Genomic DNA, 25,766 nt, shown 5'->3' on the forward strand with positions numbered 1-25,766 from the left:
TCACTATTGGTGTATAGAAATGCCATAGATTTCTTGGCGTTAATTTTGTATCCCGCTACATTGCCGAATTCATTCATTAAGTCTATTAGTTTTTTGATGGAATCTTTTGGGTTTTTTATGTACAGTATCATGTCATCTGCAAATAAGGACAGCTTCACTTCTTCTTTTCCAATTTGGATGCCTCTTATTTCTTCTTCTTGCCTAATTGCGGTAGCTAATACTTCCAGTACTATGTCAAACAGGAGTGGTGAGAGTGGGCATCCCTGTCTTGTTCCTGTTCTTAGGGGAAATGGTTTTATTTTTTGCCCATTGAGTATGATGTTTGCTGTGGGTTTATCATATATAGCTTTTATTATGTTGAGGTATGATCCTTCTATTCCCACCTTGTTGAGAGTTTTTATCAAGAAAGAGTGTTGGATTTTGTCAAATGCTTTTTCTGCATCTATTGATATGACTATATGATTTTTATCTCTCAATTTGTTTATGTGATGTATCACATTTATTGATTTGCGGGTATTGTACCATCCTTGCATTCCTGGGATAAATCCTACTTGGTCATGATGTATGATCTTTCTGATGTATTGCTGGAGCCGATTTGCTAGGATTTTGTTGAGGATTTTGGCATCTATGTTCATGAGGGATATTGGTCTGTAATTCTCTTTCATTGTGTTGTCTTTATCTGGTTTTGGTATTAGGGTGATGCTGGCTTCATAGAAGGAGCCTGGAAGTGTTCCTTCCTCTTGAATGTTTTGGAATAGTCTGAGGAGGATAGGTTTTAGTTCTTCCTTGAATGTTTGGTAAAACTCTCCTGTGAAGCCGTCTGGCCCCGGGCTTTTGTTTGCCGGAAGCTTTTTGATGACTGCTTCAATTTCTTCCATAGTTACTGGCCTGTTGAGCTGTTTAGATTCTTCCTGATTGAGTTTTGGAAGGTTGTATTTGTCTAGGAATATGTCCATTTCCTCCAAGTTGTCCAGTTTGTTGGAATAGAGTTGTTCGTAGTATTTTGTAACAATCCTTTGTATTTCATCAGGGTCTGTTGTTATTTCACCTCTTTCATTTCTGATTTTGTTTATTTGGGTCCTCTCTCTTTGCTTCTTGGTGAGCCTGGCTAGAGGTTCATCAATCTTGTTTATCCTTTCAAAGAACCAGCTCTTGGTTTTGTTGATCTTTTGTATTGTTTCTTTGGTCTCTATGTCGTTTATCTCCTCTCTGATCTTTATTATTTCTTTCCTTCTGCTTACACTGTGCTTTCAATTCTAAATGATAGCTTTGCTGGGTAGAGTAATCTTGGTTGTAGGTTCTTGCTCTTCATCACTTTGAATATTTCTTGCTACTCCCTTCTGGCTTGCATAGTTTCTGTTGATAAATGGGCACTCACTTGTAAGTAATTACCTGTTGTTGTTGTTTTCTTGCTGCTTTTAAGATTCCCTCTTTGTCTTTTGCCCTTGGCATTTTAAATATGATGTGTCTTGGTGTGGTCCTCTTTGAATTTCTTTTGTGTGGGGTTCTCTGTGTTTCCTGGACTTGTAAGTCTATTTCTTTCACCAGGTAGGGGAAGTTTTCTGTCATTATTTCTACAAATAGGTTTTCAATATTGTTCTCTCTTCCTTCTTCTGCCAACCCCATAATTCAGATGTTGGTACACTTGAAGTTTTCCCAGAGGCTCCTTACACTATCTTCATATTTTTAGATTCTTTTTTCTTTTTGCTCTTCTGGTTGGGTGTTTTTTGCTTCCTCATATTTCAAATCTTTGACTTGATTCTTGGGATCTCTTACACCCCCCCCCCAACACTTTTATTCTTTATGCCCATGTTCCTCTTTTTCTCTCTATTATTTTCTTTTTCCTACATCAGTTCCTTTAGTATTTATTGTAGTGCTGGTTTAGTCATAATAAATTCCTTTAGCTTTTTTCTTTCTCTAAGAAGCTCTTTATTTCACCTTCAATTTTCAATTATAGCTTTGCTTGATAGAGTAGTCTCAGTTTCAGATCCTTGCTTTTCTTTTTTTTTATGAAGAGTATATATTTTGAACTTTGTAATAATCCCCTTACATTTTTTTTTCAATTTTTTTATTAAGGTATTATATGTGTACATATCTTACCATTGCCCCCCCACCCCACACCCATATATGCCCTCTCCCCCCAGAGTTTTGCGTCCATTGGTTATGCTTATATGCATGCATACAAGTCCTTTGATTGATCTCTTATCTTCCCCACTTCTCCCTAACCTTCCTGCTGTAATTTGACAGACTGTTTGATGCTTTACTGTCTCTGTATCTATCTTTTTGTTCAAGTTTTTAATGTTCTTTATTATCCATAAATGAGTGAGATCATGTGGTATTTTTCTTTCATTGACTGGCTTATTTCCCTTAACATAATGGTCTCCAATTCCATCCAGGTTGCTGCAAATGGTAAGAATTCCTTCTTTTTTATGGCAGCATAATATTCCATTGTGTAGATGTACCATAGTTTTCTGATTCAGTCATCAGATCCTTGCTTTTCATTACTTTGAATACTTAACGCCATTCCCTTCAGACCTGTAGTGTTTCTGTTGAAAAATCAGCTGACAGCCTTATAGGAGTTCCCTTATAGTTAACTGACTGTCTCTCATTTGCTACCCTTGAGATTCTTTCTTTGTCTTTAATGTTTGCCATTTTAATTATGATGTGTCTGGCTGAGGCTCTCTTTGTGTTCATTTTAATCAGGACTCTCTGTGCTTTGTAAACTTGGGAGACTTTTGCTTCACCAGGTTAGGGAAATTTCCTGTCAATATTTCTTCGCAGAGGTTCTCTATCACTTGCTCACTTCCTTCTCCCTCTGGTACCTGTATGATGCAGTTGTTGCTTCATTTCATGTTGTCCCACAGTTCCCTTAACCTTTCCTAGTGCTTTTTATGTGTGTGTTTTTTTGTTTTGTTTTTTGTTTGTTTGTTTGTTTTTCCTGCTCTAATTGAGTGATTTTTTTTTCTTCCTTGCTTCTAATTTGCTGTTTCTGTCTTCAGCTTATTCTAATCTACTATTGATTCATTCCAGGGTGTTCCTTAGCTCAACTATGTCATTCTTCATTTCCAATTGTTTCTTATTCATGGTTTCCATATCTATTTTTATGCTGAAGTAGTTCCCACTAAGTTCCTTGTAGTTCTCATTAAGTTGCTTGTAGTTATCACTAAGTTGGTTATGCATCCTTTTAACCATTAATTTGAACTCTATATTTGAGAAATTGCTTGCCTCATTTCATTAAGCTCTTTTTCAGGATATTCCTCCTGTTCTTTCATTTGGGGCCTGTTCCTTTGTTTCCCCATTTTTGCTGTTTCTTTGTGTTTGTTTATGTGTATCAGATAAGACTGCTATGCATTCCAGTCTTGGTTGGGTGGCTTTCTTGTTGGGCCCAGTGTTGTAGTCTCCTTGATTTTCTGAGTTGGGTGTTATAAGAATTATCCTTATGTGGGTAATGGGCTCTCCTGTTGAATTTGGGTCTTGATTGTTGCTGTTCCATTTGTGGGTGGCTGTCATACTAACTCTTATGCAGGTTCTGAGAGAAAAAAAAACTAGACAAAACCAGATGAAATAAAAAACAAAAAAACAAAACAAGAATAATAAAATCAAAATCCACAACAGAGAGGCTAAAAACAAACAAAAAGTAAACCACACACACACAGAAAGCATACTTGATGGCATGAGACCAAAGAGTTAGAGGAGAAAAAACAAACAAACAGAATATAAAAGCAAAGAAGAAAGAGACCAGAAATTGGGTTAAGTATAAAAAATAAAATATAGACATAAATGACCTTAATAATAATAATATTTTAAAAAGAAATAACACTAAATATAATAAAATTTAGAATAGGAAAATAAAAATGGTGGAGAATGAGAAAAGAGAAGAAAAATTAAAGTAAACATTTTATAAAGTGAAGAAAATGAGAAAAATATTGACTAAAATGTAAGATAGCAATAGGAGAATGTGTAAAAAGAGAGAGAGAGAGAGAGAGAGAGAGAGAGAGAAAGGAAAGACAAAACACACAAAGAAAAAAACCTTTGGATCTTCTATTTGTGGAGCTCACTGAATTTTGTTCCTATGTTGTTGGATTTGGCCAGTGGTACATGGGTCTCAGGCTTCCTGGGCAGTTCCTTCATGAAGGCCAATGTTAGTTGCTGTCCTTTCCTGGCCCTGGGCAACCTGGCTGAATCTCTTCAGGGTGGATACCCAAGTAGTCTACTAGGCAGAGCTTCTCTGGTTCAGACTTCCAGCTTTGAGATTCAACCCTTAAATATACTTGTTCTGAGTTGCTTTCCCTTCACCTGTGGAACTGGGCTGTACAGGGGTATCTAGTTCCAATCAGTATGGTTTAAAGAGACTTGTGTTGGGGGTGGTGCTCATAGCTTGTAGGAGAGGTGAGGAGTGTTTCCTCTCCTTCCAATACCTCAGCTATGCTTGGGTCACTGGAACCCCCTTATCACCACCCCAAGTAGGAGAGGATTTTAATAAATAAATAAAAATAATCCCAGCCCTGCTTGGCTCTATAATATTTCAGCATAGCCAGCTCTTGCTGGGTAGGGCTTTTGCACATGTTCCCACCAGGCCAGATGTCTGATTCCCCCATGCCACCAGGCCTAGAAGCTTAGGTGCAGATTTCCAGCCCAGAGCCATACCACAGGTGGAGGAAGTGGTGCCTCCTCTTCACTGGAGGTAGGGAGGATCACGCTTCTTTACCAGGGAACTCTGACTGATCCCCCATCCTGCTTTCTTCTGAGAGCTGTTTCAAAGAATAATCGGTCCCTCAGATCTACTGCTGGGTATTCTGCTCAGATCCCTCCACTGGTCCTGAGTTCTGCTAAGTATCCCCTCTCACAGACACTGATCCTGGTGAACTTCCCAGGCTTGTGGTGTAACAAAGCACTCACATTTTTCCTGGGATAGCGCAGCCTGAGTCCCCACCAGTGGACCAAATCAGCATTGATTTCCACTACCCGATGCTATGTGGCTCCCCTTCTCTCCTCCATTGCTCTGATTTGGGGATCCCTGCATGGGGCTGAGACCCTACACTCTTAGGGGGTTGGAGCTGTGCTGGCTTACCTTCCCTCCAACTTCCCAGCTGTGCATCACAGCTGCAGGAGTTGGCTCACCCACTACATGACTTCTCCTGTCTCCTCTCCATACTCCCCACTCACAGTATTTCAGACTAGCTATTTTTCAGCTGTTTTTTTTTCCCCAAGTAAAATGTAGACTATAGTTATCATGCCCTCCCTCCTGTGATAGTTCTTTTGACCTCTCAGAAACCTTCTTTTTATTTCCTTCCAGGTTATGGCCTTTCAGAGAAGCCACTTTAGATTGCTGGAAGTGTAAAGTACAGATAAATGGGATGCGGCCATGGTTTACATTCTATCTGGTCTAATCTGTTGAAATGTTTGCTCTATCTCCAAGGGAACTCTATCTCACAATAACCTTAAGAAGTTATTAGCATCATTTTGCAGATGTGACCATTAAGATCCTGAGACTGAAAAATTTATTCAAGGTTATTCATGAATGGTAAGAGCTAGAGCTTGAATTCTAACCCTGGACTGTTTATTCTAAAACCTCTGCTCTAAAAAAATGCTACATCATGTTGTTACTAAACAGCAATGTTTCTGAACAATAGTATGCCCTCTGGGTTCCTAGTTTGGGAATAAACTCTATTTTGCTAATTTTATTGGACACTCCTAGGCCCACTTCATTTTTTAGTTTTAAAATAAAATTTTATTAGTAGATGACAGAAATTCTAATAACAATTTTAATAATTCTTCCAGGATTCTCTTGTAATATTCAAAATCTCACTCTATTCCTATTCCTTCCTCTTCACTACAAATTCACCTAAGTCTTAGAGCTTTGTACAAATATTGGCTCCAAATCTTCTTTCTGACTCTGTTTCTGCAGTTATAAAATTTTAATGATTAATCTTTTTTACAGTCAGCATTAAATGACATGATGCTAGGTGAAGGCTGACAGTAGTTATCTATCTTACTCACATCTTTCTAAGCCCAAAAAGAAAGATTGAATATTAAACATTCTGAAGTAGCAAAAACTTTTCTTATTAAGTGTTCTTTAAACATTTTAGTGTCTGTTTCACAATCCCAAAAATATTAGAATTTTGAATATTACATTTGAAAGACTTTAAAGATGAACACAAGTTTGACAAAAGCAATCTTAAAAAAGTTAAGTAAAGCTTTCAATTTATCATGACATATGAAGATATAAATTATATATATTTATAAATTACATATCCTATATAATAAAAGCCTAATATGCTAAGTGTCCAATCATTCAACCATTCGACAGTGTCTATGATGCACACTGACAACAAGGGGGCAGATGCTCGGGCTGGTAGGTTAGCTTGCTGCTGGGGTCTGGCCCATTGGGACTGGGCGAGATGGGCCAGACTCACCCTGGAGCCATCTTGTGGTCCCTCCCCAGCCCCAATTGTGCACCAGTGGGGTCAACCTGGCCTGCACCTTACTTTAATATTAAAGTAATTGTGCACCAGTGGGGTCAATCCTCGCCCCTCAGGGGATGTTGGAGAGCTGGTTTTGGCCTGATCCCTGCAGGCCAGGCTGAGGAACCTAGCATTTATATGTCTGTATATATAAAAGTATATATATATATATATATATATATATATATATATATATATATATGTATATATATATATATATATGCACATGTGTAAGACAGTGATCATTTTGAATATGAACATAATAAGAATATGTAAAAAATAATTTCAAACAGTAATTATAAATTCTTATTTTAACATGACTCCAGTTTAGTTCTTTTTTTCTTATTTTATAACTAGTAGCCCGGTGCACGAAATTCGTGCACACTGAAAGGGAATTAATTAGATGAAATATTTTAATATTGCTATATGCCCTTTCTTTATAATAAAAGTGTGAGAGATAAAAGGAAATGAGTACAATGTATATGAAAATAATACATAAATTTATTAATAAGTAAACAATAACAAAATGATATAACAATAACAAACTGATATAACAATAACAAACTCGTAATATAAAAACAACATTGATGCAAATAATGATTGATAAAGTGATTAAACTTATTCTAATATATCCCTGTATACCACATTAAGAGTAAAAACACTTTCAGAGTGCTTGACTAATTTCCCTTGAGATAAAGTATTTACAACTTTAACTTTAACGTAACATGCTCTTTGAACTCAAGAGAAAGCAACAGCCGTAACTGGTTTGGCTCAGTGGATAGAGCGTCGCCCAGTGGACTGAAAGATTCCAGATTCGATTCCGGTCAAGGGCATGTACCTTGATTGTAGGCACATCCCCCGTAGGAGGTGTGCAGGAGGCAGCTGATCGATATTTCTCTCTCATCGATGTTCCTAACTATCTATCCCTCTCCCTTCTTCTCTGTAAAAAAAAGCAATAAAATATTTTTTTAAAATACTTAAAAAAAAGAGAGAGAGAGAAAGCAACATATAACTGACCAATGCCAAAAATGGGTTCAGGTAGGAATATTCCTACTCTGTCTAGAGTTTGTCCTTGTGATTTATTAATAGTCATCACAAATGCTGGCATAACAGGAAAATATCTTCGAATTAATTTAAATGGGTGGCCAGTGTCAGATGGGGACAAATCAATTCTTGGAATCAGAACAATCTCTCCCTCTGCAGATCCTGTTAATATTTCAGCTTTGATAATGTTAGGTCGCAATCTTTTGATAATAAATCTGGTACCATTACAAAGACCCCATTTACTATTAAGATTTCTCAATAGCATGATGATTGCACCCACTTTCAATTTTAATTTATGACACGGCATTCCAGAAGGAGTAATACTATTAAGAAATTTGATGGGAAAATTTTCCTTTTCAGCATCATCTGTTGAGTCAATGGAATCATCACTCAAATAGGCGTGAAAATCTCCATCAAGTATATCCAAAATTTCTTCATTTAATTTTTGAACGTGCTCATTTTTTGAACAAAGAATTGCATGTTTATATATATTTTAATATTATCTATAGATATACTATTTCCAAAGGTGGCTTTAATAATAGATCCATTAAAAATCATTTCATGGGGAATTTCAATAATATCCATTCCTAAATGAAAACTGCTATCAAGTTTGCCATCTCCAAGTTTTACTAACCATTCACTATAAGCAGAATCCTCTGATCTCATATTTGTTTTAAGAGACAACTGTCTGAAACATCCCCAAACACTACAGTACTTTAAAACTTATTTGTACTATGGCCAATCGTATAGCATGGCAACACAAAAATCCCCTCTGAAAAGAACTTTCCCACCAAATGCAACATTCAAATTAGTGCCAGCGAGAGCTTTATATGTATGGCACGTGTGCGAGTCAAAGTTTATTTTTATATTTCCAGTGCGTCATATGTACCGGTTGGTCAGACGGATGGACAAATGTCGGTCACTTAGCCTTTTATCTATACAGATTATAAGTCATGATTTTAACTTTTTAAAAAAATTATCCTTTAATACCTCCAAAGCACAATGAGTAAGAATCTGAAGGTTTATGTGGCTTCTATTTGGTTTCTAGGACAAAGTTCTTTCCTTTACCCACCACTCACTTCTCTCCTTTTACTCTTGAATGTTAATTTCAACATAATTTTTGTAACACCTCTTGAAAAGGATCCCACCAAGTTTTTGATAGTCCACATGATAAAACTTACAGAATAATACAGCATGAGACTTTCATTCTCTCACTAAGTTCTTCATATAACTGTAATTCCTCAGCCTCTAAAGAATGAAAAAGGAAAATAAAAGTGCCTTCTCTCATTCCAAGGCCTTTCTCAGTCAGGCAACCACAAAAAGAAAGAATGAGCCTACAATTCATGTCATGTAATCTCTATCAGGCATAATTCAAATCAAATCCCATCATGCAAAGTCTGGGATAATTAAAATGTATAAGAGAACAGTGGTGACCTGGGGGAGAACTTATGAAACCTTGTCTCCTGCTTTTGCTGACTATTCTTTTCGTTATGCTAGACTCCAAGTCCCTATCGGGGACTTGGTCAGGCGGCTGTGGGTGCTAACCCACGCCACCTGGATCCGTGATCCGGGACCTGGGCAGGCGTCTGCGGGTGCTAACCCATGCCGCCTGCCATGGTCCGTCATCCATGATCGTGGACCTGGGCAGCCTGCTGCAGGCATTAACCCACGCTACCTGCCCTGGTCCATGATCCCTGATAGGGGCTTTGAGTCAGCTGCCACTGGCGATGGCTGACTCGAAGCCCTTATCTGGGACCTGGTCAGGTGGCTGTGGGCGCTAACCCACGCTGCCTGCCCTCGTCCGAGATCGGTGATGGCGGACCTGGGCAGGAAGCTACGGGCGCTAACCCATGCCGCCTTCCCTGGTCCGTGATCCCTGATCGTGGACCTGGGCAGGCGGCTGCAGGCCTTAACCCACACCGCCTGCCCTGGTCCATGATCGGTGATGGCGGACCTGGGCAGCCGGCTGCGGGCGTTAACCCACACCGCCTGCCCTGGTCCGCGATCGGTGATGGACCTGGGCAGGCAGCTGCCCTGGTCCGTGATCTGTGATCGTGGACCTGGGCAGCCAGCTGCGGGCGTTAACCCACGCCGCCTGCCCTGCTCCGTGATCTGTGATCGCGGACCTGGGCAGCCGGCTGCGGGCGTTAACCCACGCCGCCTGCCCTGCTCCAAGATCGGTGATCGCGGACCTGGGCAGCCGGCTGCGGGCGTTAACCCACGCCGCCTGCCCTGCTCCGAGATCGGTGATCGCGGACCTGGGCAGCTGGCTGCGGGCTTTAACCCACGCTGCCTGCCCTGGTCCATGATCCCTGATAGGGGCTTTGAGTCAGCTGCCACTGGCGATGGCTGACTCGAAGCCCTTATCCGGGACCTGGTCAGGCGGCTGTGGGCGCTAACCCACGCTGCCTGCCCTCGTCCGAGATAGGTGATGGCGGACCCCGGCAGGCAGCTACGGGCGCTAACCCATGCCGCCTTCCCTGGTCCGCGATCGGTGATGGCGGACCCGGGCAGGCGGCTGCGGGCCTTAACCCACGCCGCCTGCCCGGCTCCGCGATCGGTGATGGCAGACCCGGGCAGGCGGCTGCGGGCCTTAACCCACACCACCTGCCCTGGTCCATGATCCCTGATAGAGGCTTCAAGTCAGCCGCTGCCAGCGGCTGACGCGAAGCCCTTATCCGGGACCTGGTCAGGCGGCTGCAAGTGCTAACCCATGCCAACTGCCCTGGTCCATGATCGGTGATGGCGGACCTGGTCAACCGGCTGCCGGCAGTAACCGTCTGCCCCAGTCCACCATCATGGCTTGGATCTCACTGGCATGGGTGCTGCCCTTTCCCCCTGCAATCTTTGCTGGTTTAACGTGTATATTTGCTCCTGATTGGCTGGTGGGCGTGGCTGGTGGGCGTGGCTTATGGGTGTAGCGAAGGTGCGGTCAATTTGCATATTACTGTTTTATTAGATAGGATTAGGAAAACAGGATTAAGCCAATCTTATTTGCCATACAAGTTTACAAATAACACTCTTCCTTTTCTTAATGTTAATGTTCCATTAATGTTAGTATACATTTATAATGCTAATTCAGAGATATATGACATTTAAAGTAGCAGAAGAATTATAAAAGATATTAAAGTGGTTGCATCTCAGCTATGTTTTATTATTTCAGTAGAAATTTTACTGTCTTGTTCATACTGTCATAAAGAATATATTTTAAGACCAAGTTTAATTATTATAAAAAATATAGGTGAGAGATCAACCAAACGGGAGATCCAAGATGGCTGCCGAAGGGACAGCAGGCTGCAAGATAGTGTGTGAGTGAGAGAATGAAAGGAGAGTGCATGGACATGCAGGGAGTGTCTGTATTTGTGTGTGAGGGACAGCTATAGTCCAAGGGACTGTTGGGGACTGGTGGATTGGCCTGCCCCAACCGGGCAGCCTCTAGTGCTGTTGAAATCTCTCCCAGAGCAGCTGGCTCTGTCGCAGAGGCTGCACCACTTTGAAGGGAAGACCAGCTGTGATCAGGAGACCAGCTGTGATCAGAAGCCCAGCCTTACCTTCAACCAGGGAGACCTTGCTCCCAACACCCTACAACCACAACACCCAGGGACCAGCTACCTCAGCTGCAAACACACAAACGCTGGAACTCCAGCCTCACCAACTGTGGGTGCCTGGGAGGTTGTTCAGGGGGAGACAAAGTAGAGCAGAAAACACAGGCAAGCCCTGCATCTTCTCACAGAGCAGATAGAAGGAAGAGCTGAATCAACCAACATCCACCTGGAACTGACAAATTAAACACAACTGGTGAGGCAATCCATGGATGTAAAGGTCAAATATCCCCTAGAGGAAGTCAATGCAGCAGAGAAAGAGCTACATAACCAAACACCCTGAGAGGAGTGATCATGAGGAGACAAAGAAACAGCCCTCATATGAAAGAAAAGGAGGGATTACCAGAAAAGGAAGTAAATGAAATGGAGGTAAGTGATATGACAGAGAAAGAATTCAGAGCAATGGTCATAAGGTCACTGAAAAAGATGGAAGACAAATTCAACAATATGTGTAAGAACCAAAAGGAAATGAAGAAGAACCAAGAAGAAATGAAAAATGCCATTGCTGCAATAAATAACTCAATATAAAGCATCAACAGTAGACTAGAAGAAACGGAGAACTGCATCAGTGAGCTAGAAGACAAAGTAGGAAAAATTACCCAAGAAGAGCAGCATCTAGAAAAAAACAAACAAACTGAAAAAACAGGAGGAGAGCCTAAGGGAACTTTGGGATAACACAAAATGAAACAACATCCACATAATAGGGGGGTGCCAGAAGGAGAGGAAACTGAGCAAGAAACAGAAAACCTGTTTGAAGAAATAATGACAGAAAACTTTCCTAATATCAGGAAGAAAAACCTCATACAAGTCCAAGAGGCTCACAGTGTCCCAAACAAGATGAACCCCAAAAGATCGACACCAAGACACATTATAATTAAATTTGAAAACACCAACAACAAAGTAAGAATCTTAAAGGCTGCCAGAGAGAGACAGAAAGTTACATACAAAGGATCTCCCATCAGACTCTTTATTGATTTCTCAACAGAAACACATCAGGCCAGAAGGGAATTGAATGAAATATACAAAGTCATGCAAAGCAAGGGTCTGAATCCAAGAATACTGTGCACAGCAGGGCTATCAATCAAAATTGGGAGTGAAATCAGGAGCTTTACAGACAAAAAAAGACTAAGGGAATTTATTACCACCAAACCAGCAATGCAAGAAATGCTAAAAGGTCTGCTGTAAAAAGAAGAAATAGGAAGAGAAGAAGGAACACAGGCATAAAGAATAACAATGGCAACAAACAAGTACCTATCAATAATAAATTTAAATGTAAATGGATTAAATGCCTCAATCAAAGGACATAGAGTAGCTGAGTGGATAAGAAAACATGACCCAGCCGAAACCGGTTTGGCTCAGTGGATAGAGCGTAGGCCTGCGGACTGAGAGGTCCCAGGTTCGATTCCGGTCAAGGGCATGTACCTTGGTTGCGGGCACATCCCCAGTGGGGGGTGCGCAGAAGGCAGCTGATCGATGTTTCTCTCTCATCGATGTTGCTAACTCTCTATCCCTCTCCCTTCCTCTCTGTAAAAAATCAATAAAATATATTTAAAAAAAATCTTCCAGCATACAAAAGCCCTGGTCCGGATGGCTTTACAGGGGAGTTATACAAAGCATTCAAAGAAGAAATAAAACATATCCTCCTCAGACTATTCCAAAAACATTTGAGCTCTTTCTATGAAGCTAGCATTTCGCTAATCCCAAACCCAGATAAAGACACCAAAAAAAAAAAAAATTACTAGTATTATTTTAATTTTTCAATTATATTTTACATTTGCTGTTACATTAGTTTCAGGATAATAGTTAGATATTTATATAATTTACAAAGTGATCAGCCTGATAAGTCGTGTCCACCTGACACCATACCTAGTTATTATAATACTATTAATTACTAGTAGCCCATTTGCAGGAAGAATCCTGCAAGCGGCTGCTGCGGCCGCGTGCACTGCCGCTGCCGCCGCCTTTTCGGCCACCGCGCCTGCACCCACGTGCCGCTGCCGCCCACCCCACCCCACCCCGCCCCGCTCCACCCCGCCTGAGCTTTCCCTCTGGCAGCCACCTTGCTTTCCGCTTTTCCTCCCTCTTCCTTCTAAGTTGTCTTCAGTCTTCACTCCTCCCTCCCTCAGCGTATGCAAATTAACCGCCATATTTGTTGGGTAATTTGCATATACTCGCCCTGATTGGCTGGCGGGCGTGACTTTGGCTGGTGGGCGTGGCTTGGGCGTAGCGAAGGTGCGGCCAATTTGCATATTACTATTTTATTAGGTAGGATAACCCCTATGCTATTCTTTACATCCTCATGACTATTTTGTAACTTCCAATTTTTACTGCTTAATCCCTTCACCTTTTTTTACCCAACACCCTAACCTAGCTTTGATCCTGCAACCATCTCAAAATTCTCTGTATCTATGAATTTGTTTCTGCTTTGTTTGCATATAATTTTAGGTTTCTCATATAAGGGAAACCATATGGTATTTGCCTTTCTCTGTGTGACTGATTTCACTTAGCATAATACCCTCTAAGTCCATGCATGTTGTCACAATGGTAAGGTTTAATTCTTTTTATGGCAGAGTAATGTACCTTTGTATATGTGCATCAAATCCTCTTTATGCAATTGTCTATTGAGAGACATTTAGATTGCTTGCATATCTTAGCTATTGTATAGGAGATGTGCTTCTTTGTCTCTTGCTATAGCCTTTGTTTTAATGTCCAGTTTGATTTGAATATTGCTATCGCAGTTTTTTCTTATGTCCATTTGCACAAAGTATATTTTTCCATTCCTTTACTTTTATTCTGTGTATTTTGATCTGAACTGGGACTATTGTGGGAAGTATCTGTTTGTTTCTTGTTTTCTTTTTTTTTTTTTTTTAAGTTAAAACCAGATCTTAACCCTTTGCACTCATTTGCTTTTTTCTCGATTCCTTTATTCTACTCGGAATTTAATTTTTTAAATACCCCAGATTTTACAAAGCTTGGCAGTAGAATAAAAAACTGGAGTTTCTTTTCATACAAACTTATTTATTTGGATTTTTTTATATTTCAAATTATCGATACATTCAATAACCATCACACTCGACATTTGAGTGCAAAAGGTTAAGTTTTATTCCAATTTCCTGACTGTTAGAAGCACAATAGTATGGTTCAGGCAACAACCTCCAAATCATAAAGGTTGTTAAAATTATTGATTTTATGATATAACTAATAGCCCGGTGAATGAAATTCATGCACGGGTGGGGGGGGGGGGGGCGTGTCCCTCAGGCCAGATTGCTCCCTCTCCAATTTGGGACCCTTTGGGGATTTCAGACTGCCAGTTTAGGCACAATCCCTGAGGGATCTGGTCTAAACCAGCAGTCGGACATCACTCTCACAATCCGGGACTGCTGGCTCCTAACTGCTCACAAGCCTACCTGCCTGATAGCCCCTAACCATTCTGCTGCCGGCCTGCTCACCCCAAACTGCCCCCCTGCCGGCTTTCTCATCCCTAACTGCGGCCCTCTGCAGGCCTCATGGTCCCCACTGCCCTACCCAGCTGGCCTCATGGCCCCCAACTGCCCTCCCTGGCTGACCTCATAGCCCCCAACAGCCTTCCCCAGATGGCCTGATGGTCCCAACTGCCCTCCCCTGCTGGCCTCATGGCCCCCAACTGCCCTCCCCTTGCTTCTCATTGGATGCCTCCTCAGCTGTGATGTCTCTCCTGATTAAAAAAACACCACAGGTGGGTGTAGGATTAGTTCATTCTGTGCTTCTGCCCCTCCTACCATTCTCAATGTGCTTTCTTCTTTATGCCTCTTGTTGTAGGACTTATCCCATGCAGCCTAATTTTAGGAGATTCTGAATGATGGTTCTTCTGTATTGTAATTGTAATTTTATGTGGTTGTGGGAGGGGCAATTACTGGTGTTTACCTCTGCCACCTTCTTGGGAACTATTCTATTGATTGGAGAATTTATTTATTTTCTCATTTTTATTGAATTTATTGGGGTGACACTGGTTAATAAAATTATACAGGTTTCAGATGGACCATGTTTCTGTTGGTTGGAGCATCATCCTATACACCAAAATGGTTGTGCGTTTGGTTCCACATCAGGGCACATACCTAGGTTGAGGGTTTGATCCTCAGATGGTTGCATACAGGATGCAACCAATCAATGTTTCCTTCTGACATCGATGTTTCTCTTTCTCTCTCCCTTCCTCTCTCTCTAAAATCAATAAAACATATCCTCAGGGGAGGATTTTAAAAATTATATAGGTTTCAGGTGCACAATTCTACAGTACATCAGTTTTACACTGTATTGTGTGTTCACCACCACAAGTCAAGTCTCCATCCATCACCATTTATCTCCCCTATACCCTCCTCCACATCCCTCAATCTATTCTTCCCCAGCAATCACCATACTGTTATCTGTGATTGGAGCAGTTAAAGCAGGAATAAATTGTGATGGAAGGTGACTTTACTTGGGGTTGTGTACACACAATACAGTGTACAGATAATGTGTTGCAAAATTGTGCATCTAAAACCTATATAATCTGTTAACCAGTGTGACCACAATAAAAATTATAATAATGATAATAAAAGAAACAGCTAAGAAAATCTCAGCAACTCTCAAGAGGAAAAAAAAATCAAAATATGGCAATCATGCAATGACCTATATGTTATAATTATCAGAAAATCACTTGAAAATAGTTATTATAACCAAGATGTAGAGAATATCACTGTAAAATAAATGGAAACATCAAAAGTATTAGCAGAGAATTAGATGCTATAAAAAAGAAAATTTAGAAATGAAAAATAAAATAACTAAAAAAATAACTCAAAACACTCTATATCAGATTGGAGATAACAGAGGAAAGAGCTGGTAAACCTGAAAAAAGGGTTATAAAAATTATCCACTCTGAAGAAAACAGAGAGAAAAGAAATATTAGCAGAGTTTAGGTATTGTGGGACAAAACCAAAATTTCTAATATTTATGTCATCAGAGTCCCAAAATGGAAAGAGAAGGGTGCTATGTAGAAAAATATTTGAATTTATAATGGCTAAAAGGACCCCAAAATTGTTGAAACAAATAAACATACAGAATCAAGGAACTTAGCCAAATTTAAAATGGATAAACTTAAATAACTGTACATCTAAATCCTTCATAATCAAAATGCTAAAAACAAAGGTAACAAAAATATATTGTAATCAGAGAAAACCAATGTAGTCATATGGGAAAACAATGATTCAAACAACTGCACATTTCTCTTCACAAACCATGGAGATAAGAAGACATCTTTAAAATGCTCAAGCAACTGTCAGCCTGAATTCTACATACAGTAAAAATAACTTTTAGGAATTAAACTGAAAAAAAAAATAGTTTCAGATGAATGAAAATAAAAGAATTTGTCACCAGCAGACCTGCTCTAAAAGAAAGAATAAAGGAAGTTCTTGGATGAGAAGGAAATGATTCTAAGTAGTTACTTGGAACATCAGAAATGAAGAAAAAGAAAATAAATATCTTTGTAAATGTAATAGACTATTATTTTCTCCTTTTAAGTTACCTGAAGTACTCATAATGATTGAAAAATGATAATATTATCTGGTGGGGTTTTAAATGTATGTAGATGCAATATATATTATCACAAAAATATAGAAATAAAGTTTAAAGTGACTGATATTGCATGTGAAGTGGTAAAATATCCATTCTGTTCACAGTATTTTTTCATAATCATTTGTATTTCTGTGGGATCAGTTGTTATTTCACCTTTTTCATTTCTGATTTTTTTTATTTAGGTCCTCTCTCTTTACTTCTTGGTGAGCCTGGCGAGAGGTTCATCAATCTTGTTTATCCTTTCAAAGAACCAGCTCTTGGTTTTGTTAATCTTTCGTATTGTTTTTTTAGTCTCTATGTTGTTTATCTCCGCTGTGATCTTTATTATTTCCTTCCTTCCTTCTGTTTATGCTGGGCTTTTCTTGTTGCACTATTTCTAACTCTTTGAGTTGTAGGGTTGGATAATTTATTACCATTTTTTCTTTTTTTTTCTTTTTTTTTGAGGTAGGCCTGTAGATCTATGAAATTTCCTCTCAAGACTGCATTCACTGTTTCCCATAGATTTTGGATTGTTGTGTTTTCATTGTTGTTTGTTACCAGGATGCTTTTTATTTCTTCTTTGATCTCTTTGGTAACCCAATCATTGTTTAATAGCATGCTGTTTAGACTCTACATGTTTGATTTTTTTAAAAAAAATTATTGTAGTTCATTTCTAGTTTTATGCCATTGTGATCTGAGAAGATGCTTGATATTATTTCTATCTTCTTGAATTTGAAGAGACTTTGCCTGTGTCCCAATATGTGGTCTATCTTTGAAAATGACCCATGTGCACTTGAGAAGAATGTATATTCTGTGGCTTTGGGGTGGAATGCTCAGAAGATGTCAATTAATTCCATCTGATCTAGTGAGTCAATTAGGATTGATGTTTCTTTGCTGATTTTTTGTTTAGAGGATTAGTCCAGTGGTGTTAGTGGGGTATTGAAGTCCACTATTATAACTGTATTGCTGTCAATCTCTCCCTTGATATCGTCCAGAAGTTTTTTTATGTATTTGGGTGCTCCTGTATTGGGTGCATATATGTTTACCAGAGTTATATCTTATTGTTGAATTGCTCCCTTTAGTATTATAAAGTGGCCTTCCTTATCTTTTTTTTATGGCCTTCACTTTGAGGTCTAATTTGTCAGATGTAAGTTTTTCTACCCCAGCTTTTTTTTCATTTCCATTTGCCTGAAAAACCTTTTTTCATCCCTTCACCATCATTCTGTGTGAGTCCTTTGTTCTGAGATGGGTTTCCTGTAGACAGTAGATATATGGGTCATGTTTTCTTATCCACTCAGCTACACTATGTCTTTTGATTGAGGCATTTAATCCACGTACATTTAAAGTTGTTATTGATAGGTTCTTGTTTGTCGCCATTGTTATTCTTTATGCCTGTGTTCCTTCTTCCCTTCCTATTTCTTCTTTTTACAGCAGACCCTTTAGCATTTCTTTCATTGCTGGTTTGGTGGTAATAAACTCCCTTAGTCCTTTTTTGTCTGTGAAGCTCCTGATTTCACCTTCAATTTTGATTGATAACCTTGCTGGGTACAGTATTCTTAGATTCAGACCCCTGCTTTGCATGACTTTGTATATTTCATTCAATTCCCTTCTGGCCTGATGTGTTTCTGTTGAGAAATCAATCAAGAGTCTGATGGGAGATCCCTTGTAGGTAACTTTCTGTATCTCTCTGGCAGCCTTTAAGATTCTTACTTTGTCACTGGTGTTTGCCAATTTAATTATAATGTGTCTTTGTGTCAGTCTTTTGTGGTTCATCTTGTTTGGGACTCTGTGAGCATCTTGGACTTGTGTGAGTTTTTTCTTCCTGATATCAGGGAAGTTTTCTGTCAATAATTCTTGAAACAGGTTTTCTATTCCTTGCTCAGTTTCCTCTCCTTTTGGTATCTCTATTATGCGGATGTTGTTTCATTTTGTGTTGTCCCAAAGTTCCCTTAGGGTCTCCTCCTTTTTATTAAGATTTTTTTTTCTAGATGCTGCTCTTCTTAGGTATTTTTCCTACCCTGTCTTCTAGCTCACTGTTGCAGTCTTCCATTTCTTCTAGTCTACTGTTGATGCTTTCTATTGAGTTATTTAATGTAGTGATGTCATTTTTCATTTCTTCTTGGTTCTTCTTCATTTCCTCTTGGTTCTTACACATATTATTGAATTTGTCTCCAACCTTTTCAGCGTCCTTATGACAATTTCTCTGACATATTGCTTGCCTCCATTTAGTTTACTTTCTTTTCTGGTGATTCCTCCTTTTCCTTCATATGTGGGCTCTTTCTTTGTCTCCTCATGATCATTCCTCTCAGGGTGTCTGGTTATGTGCCTCTTTCTCTCTCCTGCGTTGACTTAAAGGCACTTTCCCTAGGCAATATCTGACCTTTTCATCCATGGATTGCCTCACCAGCTGTGTTTAATTTTCCAATTCCAGGTGGGTGTTGCTCGATTCAACTGTTCCTTCTATCTGCTCTGTGAGAAGGCACAGGGCCTGTCTGTGTATTTGGCACTGCTTTGTCTCCTCCTGGACCGACTTTTTAGGCACTTGCAGTTGGGGAGGACGGATTTCCACTGTTCATGGGTTCACAGCTTAGGAAGCTGGTTCCTGGGCATTGTGGCTGTAGGGTCCCGGTAGTTATCCGAGGTGTCCCTGGTTGAAGGTAAGGCTGGGCTTCCGATCACAGCTGGTCTCCCCTTCAAGATGGTGCAGTCTCTGCAGCAGAGCCGGCTGTTCTCAGAGAGATTTCAGCAGCAGTAGAGGCTGTCTGGCCAGGGGAGCCCAGTCCACCAGTCCCCAACAGTCCTGTGGAATTTATCTGTCCCTCTCTCACAAATACAGACACTCCCCGCATATCCATGCACTGTTCTTTCATTTTCTCACTCACACATTATCTTGTAGCATGCTGTCTCATTGGCAGCCATCTTGGATCTGAAAAATATGCATTCTGAGTTGACTGGAACACTTAAGTGTATATATTGTCCTTTAATGTTTGTTGTTGTTCTTGTTTGTTAATCTTCACCAGAAGATATTTTTTCATTGGTTTTTAGAGACAGTGAAAGGGAGGGAGAGAGACAGAAAGAGAGGGAAACATCAATGTGAGAGAGACACATCAATTGGTTGCCTCCAGCACACAGTCCAACTGACTGGAGTGGGTAGGAGCCTGCAACCCAAGTTTGTGCCCTTGACTTGATTTGAACCCGGGACCCTTAAGTCCACAGCTGAAGCTCTAACCACTGAGAAAACTTGATAGCCTTATCCTTCAATGTTTGAGTACATAAATAACTTTACCACATTTATACAATGGAAAATCACACAGCAATAAAAAACAATGAACTTAAAAATATATCCTCACTGGAGACACCATCTTAGGGCTGACCCATGGAGGAGGTTTTTACAGCAACCAAACCGCAGCCTGTCCTCTGTTCACAGTCTCCTGTGAAAGCCAGAGCTGGCTGTGTATAGCTTCTCCCTTTGTCTCATATTCATGCCCACCAAGTAGAATGCTAATTAACCAGCTGACTGCCTAAACAGATTCAAGAACAAGGGAAAAGACAGTACAGAAATGCAGGGTCACCAAATAGAACTTAATATGGAGTTGAGAAAAGCTAAGAAGGATGACCATATGCTAAAAAGGAGAAATGAAAGCTCGTTTGCGGATGATGATACTTCTCTACTGATGGAAAACCACAACAATTAGGGCACTATAAATTGTCCTATTGAGGACGTTCTCAAAGGCAAAAATAGCAGCAATTTTAAAAGCCACCTCCAAGTTACTCAGGCTGTGAGAAAACTGGTTTTTTTTTTAGGGAAAGACAGCCACCTATAGACAACATAATCCAGGCTGATTTCATTCCAAAATTTGTGTCCTTCTTGGGAAGAATTGATTGCAGTCCCATTCTGTTTGAATCTGCTTGGGCCCTCACTAACATTGCTTCCAGGACATCAGAACAGACCAAGGCTATAATAGATGGAGGCGCCATTCCAGCATTCATTTCTCTTTTGTCATCTCCCCATGTTCACATTAATGAACAAGCCTATGGGCTCTAGGAAACATTGCAGGTTATAGTTCAGTTTTCCAAGACTTGGTTATCAAGTGCAGTGCAATTGACCCACTGTTGACTCTTCTTGCCGTTCCTGATATGACATCTTTAGTATGTGGTTACTTACATAAGCTTACCTGGACACTTTCAAACCTTTGTTGCAACAAGAATCCTGTACCCTCATTAAATGCTGTTGAGCAGATTCTTTCTACTTTAGTTCATCTCTTGCATCAAGATGATCCAGAAGTATTACCAGATAGTTGCTGGGCCATTCCCTACCTTACTGATGGTCCAAATGAATGGATTGAAATGTCAGTGAAAATAGGAGCTGTGCCCCAACTTGCAAAGCTCCTAGGAGCTACTGAATTGTCAATTGTGACTCCTGCGCTAAGAGCCATAGGAAATATTGTCTTTGGGACAGATGAACAGAAGTAGGTTGTAATGCATGCACTTGCTGTCTTTCCAAGCCTGTAATGAACTCCAAAACTAATATTCAGAAGGAAGCTACATGGACAATGTCAAACATCACAGCTGGCCACCAGTACCAGATACAGCAAGTTGTGAATCATGCATTAGTCCCATTCTTGGTTGTTCTTTATAAGTCAGACTTTAAGACACGAAAGGAAGCTGTATTGACTGTGACCAATTATACACGTGGTGGAACAGTTGAACAGATTATATACCTCTTTCATTGTGGCATAATAGAACCACTGATGAACCTCTTAACAGCGAAAGATACCAAAATTATTCTAGGTATTCTGGATGCTATTTCAAATATCTTTCTGGCTTCTGAGAAACCAGGTGAAACTGAGAAACTAAATAAAATGATTGAAGAATGTGGAGGTTTGGAAAAAATTTAAGCTCTATGGAATCATGAAAATGAGTCTGTGTACACAGCTTCACTAAACTTGATTAAGAAGTATTTCTCTGTAGAGGAAGAGGAAGATCAAAATGTTGTGCCAGAAACTACCTCTGAAGTTTATACATTCCAAGTTCAGGATGGCACTCCGGGGACCTTTAATTTTTAGATTGTACAACTGCGGCATAGTTTTTGGTTGTGTACTATGTGTGGTATAAATATGCCTTACTGTTTATCTACTAAGAATTCTTTTAAAATGTAGTTTGTTATTGTAGCACTTTTTACAATGAATCTATTCTTAAACAGTTCCAAACTGTACATACTGTATGAAGTTTCTCCTCTTAGTGGGTTTCTTATTTCTATGTGGAATTTCATATCTTACATTCTCCTGTACATAAAAATTATATTCCACCAGGGAGGAAAATGTTAAAAAAAAATCCTCACCCAAAGATATGTTCTTATTGATTTTTTTTTTTAGAGAGAGAGAGAAAAGTGAATGTGAGAGAGAAACATTGATCAGTTGCCTCCCATACATGACCCAACCAGGGATCAAACCCACAATCTTTTGGTGTGTGGGATGATGCTCCAACTGAGCCACCTGGCCAGGCAAAAAAATAATGAACTTTTTATAAACACAAAAACTTACATGAATGGTATAAAATCTTAGACGAGTCTCAAAGGCATTATGCTGAGTGAAAGAAAGCAGTTTTATATGGTTACATACTCTATTACCCATTTATATAGCATCTGAAATGAGAAAATTATAGAGATGATGAAAATATTAGTGATTTACAGGGGTTAAGGATAGAAGAGTGAGAGAAAGGCTGGGTGTAACATGAAGATCTTTGTGGTAATGGGATATTTCAGTATCTTGATTGCAGTGATGGTTACACAAATCTACACATGCAACAAAATGACACAGACCTATATACACATATTCTACCAATGTAAAACTCTTAGTTTTGCTATTAATACTATAATTATGTAATATTTAACCATTTAAAGAAATCAGACGAAGGGTACAGTCTTTTCTGGGAGAAACATATCTTAGAAACAGAATGTCTCTCATAGTATCACCACCCTCAGTTAACAACTGTTAAAAGTACAGTATACATTTCTCTAGGTCAGGTGTCAGAATTTTATTTTTCTAAAAGTGTCAAATATTTTAATGCTTTAAGTAAATATTTTATTCTTTGTGGACCATAGCATGTAGGCTGTTATTGACAATTAATAAATAAATGATGATGGCTCTGTTCTAATAAAACTCTATTAACAAAAACAGATGAATTTGGCTCATGGACTATCAGTTTTTAAAAAAATATTTTTATTTATTTCAGAGAGGAAGGAAGAGGGAGAGAGAGTTATAAACAACAATGATGAGAAAGAATCTTTGATCTGCTGCCTCCTGCATGCCCCCTACAGGGGGTCAAGCCTGAAATCTGAGCATGCGCCCTGACTGGGAATTGAAACTTGACCTCTAGTTCATAGGTTGACACTCAACCACTGAGCACACCAGCCAGGTTCATGGACTGTCATTTTATGAGCCCTGCTCTAGATTAAATGTATAATCCTATCTAATAAAACAGTAATATGCAAATTGACTGTCACTCTAACACACAAGATGGCTGCCCCCATGTGGTCAAAGATCCTGCCCCCATGTGGACACAAGATGGCCACCACAAGATGGCCAGCAGTGGAGGGCAGTTGGGAGGGGCCAGGCTGGCAGAGGAGGGCAGTTGGGGGTGACCAGGCTGGTAGAGGAGGGCAGTTGGGGGTGACTGGGCCTGCAGGGGAGGGCAGTTGGGCGGACCCAGGCCTGTAGGGGAGGGCAGTTAGGGGTGACCAGGCCTACAGAGGAGGACAGTTAGGGGGGACCAGGCCTTCAGGGGAGGGCAGTTGGGGGGACCAGGCCTGCAGGAAAGGGCAGTTGGGGGGGATCCAGGCCTGTAGGGAGGGCTGTTGGGGGGACCAGGTCTGCAGGGGATTGCAGTTGGGGGGACCAGGCTTATAGGGGAGGGCATTTGGGGGGGCAGGCTTGAAGGAGAGGGCACTTGGGGGGACCAGGCCTGCAGGGGAGGGCAGTTATGGGCGACAAGGATGGCAGGGGAGCAGTTAGGCATCTATCAGGCTAGCATGGGAGTGGTTAGGGTGATCAGGCTGGCAGGGTAGTGGTTAGGGGCAATCAGGCAGGCAGGCAGGCGAGTGGTTGGGAGCCAGCAGTCCTGGATTGTGAGAGAGATGTCCGACTGCCCGTTTAGACCCGATCGGACATACCTTCAAGGAGTCCCAGATTGAAGAGGGTGCAGGCTGGGCTGAGGGACATACTGCCCCCCTGTGCACGAATTTTGTGCAGCGGGCTTCTAGTATATAATATAATTATATGGACAAATAATATAAGGGCATAAATAATCTATTTATTATATATTTTATGTAATATAATTATGCTGACATAAATAATTATTACATGTCTACAATTATAGTCTACATATTGAAATCCAAGAGTCACCACTTATAAACAATGTTTGTTTAGTGATTAGCACATGATCACACCTCATCATACATGGTAATTGGTTCTGTTGTTGTGTGGTGTGACTTTCTGCAGTAGTTTTAATGTGTGCTGGCCTAGGCCAATGTTCTGACATACACTAAGCCACCCCCAGCCATGTGCATTTGTTTACTTGTGCTAATTGGTGGATGCACACATTTACTAGACATATTCAGTATAAACTTAAAATTACAGTAAGACATTTAGAAAACTTTTCTGTGAAATTAAACTTTTCATATATACTTAATTTTAATTATACAAACGTGTCTACATAAGTAAAAACAGAGTAACTAATTTGTCAAAATGTTAACATATGCATTTGGAAAGCCTATTTTATTATATAATGGACTTTCAGCTTTAATGGACACACCCCCACCTGAATTAGTCCATTATGCTATATATATATGCTATTCTCTTGTGCAAATGGCTCTGTAGAGATTAGCTGCTTTTAACTAATTTTTAAAGTAATAAAATATTTAAAACTAAATGTTATGGCATATTGAATCCTAATTGCACTCATTTAGGATGCAATTAATTCTGTTTATTCAATCAGTTTTCAGGCTGGCTGCCTTATTTACAAATATTGTTTTATACTCTCATAAGGTTCCTCAATTTACAAAGCACTTGTAAAAAAATCTCATTTTAGATTTACAAGAATGCTATTAGCCAAGAAGAAATGAAATAGCCATTATACCTCCATTTTGGAGTGGAGGAAAATGAGGAATGGAGAATTAACTGACTTGTGTAAGTTGCATAGCAGGTTAGTATGTAAAAGGGGCTTAGAACCCAAGTCTCTTAATTCTTTGTCTGGGTTACATTTTTCTGGGTTACATCCACTGGTTCTCATTTTGGTCTTAGCATGTTCTCCAACTATGTAACAAATAGGGTTAATACTCTTAAATATTAATGAAAACATTGTAAGGTATAAAAATGTCAAATTTCTATATTATACACCTGAAACTAATATAACTAATGTAATGTTGTATACCAACTTTACTTAAATGAAAAATAAATAGGCAAAGAACAGAAACAAGAACTTGAGAAAAGAAATAGAAGTAGTCATTAAATATATAAAGATGTGCTCTAATCATATATTTAAGTTAAAATTGAAACAGTAAGACTTTTCACCTATCAGATGCTTAGATTAACCAATGTGTGTGGAAGGAGATTACAAAAAGGCAGCAGAGTAAGAGGAAGCTACACAGACATGCTCCCAGGACCAAACTGGAATTACAATTAAAATACAGTAAAACCATCCTGAATAATCAATGAAGACTAGCTGTAGAGAACCCTGATAATGAAGGATGGAAATAGAAGACCACACAGAGACTGGTAAGAAGGGCAGAGGTACGAAAGGGCTGGGCAGCAACTGAAGTTCTGGAGGGATATCTCAGCTGTGAGGGCTTCCCACTGAGAACTCTGGATCTAAACCCCAAGCTGGGCCACCATCCCAAAGCACCAGAACTGAGAAAGGTGCCAACATAAAATGTGGCTGTGAAAGGCATCATGGTTGCTTCCTGACAGGGAGAGACAGCTGGAAATATGGCACGCTCTTAAAGGGCCAATACACAAAGTTTCATGTTCAGTCACTCACCTTGGGTTCTTACAGAAGGAGGTGAGAGTAGAGTATATCTGTGTGAGCAGAAGCC

At 39.9% G+C, this 25,766-nt stretch overlaps 1 pseudogene across 1 annotated transcript in view; it reads left to right on the plus strand.

Annotated features, from left to right (window-relative positions):
- Positions 1-21,741, plus strand: part of LOC307095292 (importin subunit alpha-1-like) — a 37,692-nt pseudogene extending 15,951 nt beyond the window's left edge. The window contains exon 2 of the transcript in view: positions 20,189-21,741. The product of the transcript in view is annotated as an importin subunit alpha-1-like (transcript). The remainder of the gene's footprint in view (positions 1-20,188) is intronic.
- The last annotated feature ends 4,025 nt before the right edge of the window (positions 21,742-25,766 follow it).

Source organism: Cnephaeus nilssonii, assembly GCF_951640355.1.
Source record: "Cnephaeus nilssonii genome assembly, chromosome: X".
Taxonomy (NCBI): domain Eukaryota; kingdom Metazoa; phylum Chordata; class Mammalia; order Chiroptera; family Vespertilionidae; genus Cnephaeus; species Cnephaeus nilssonii.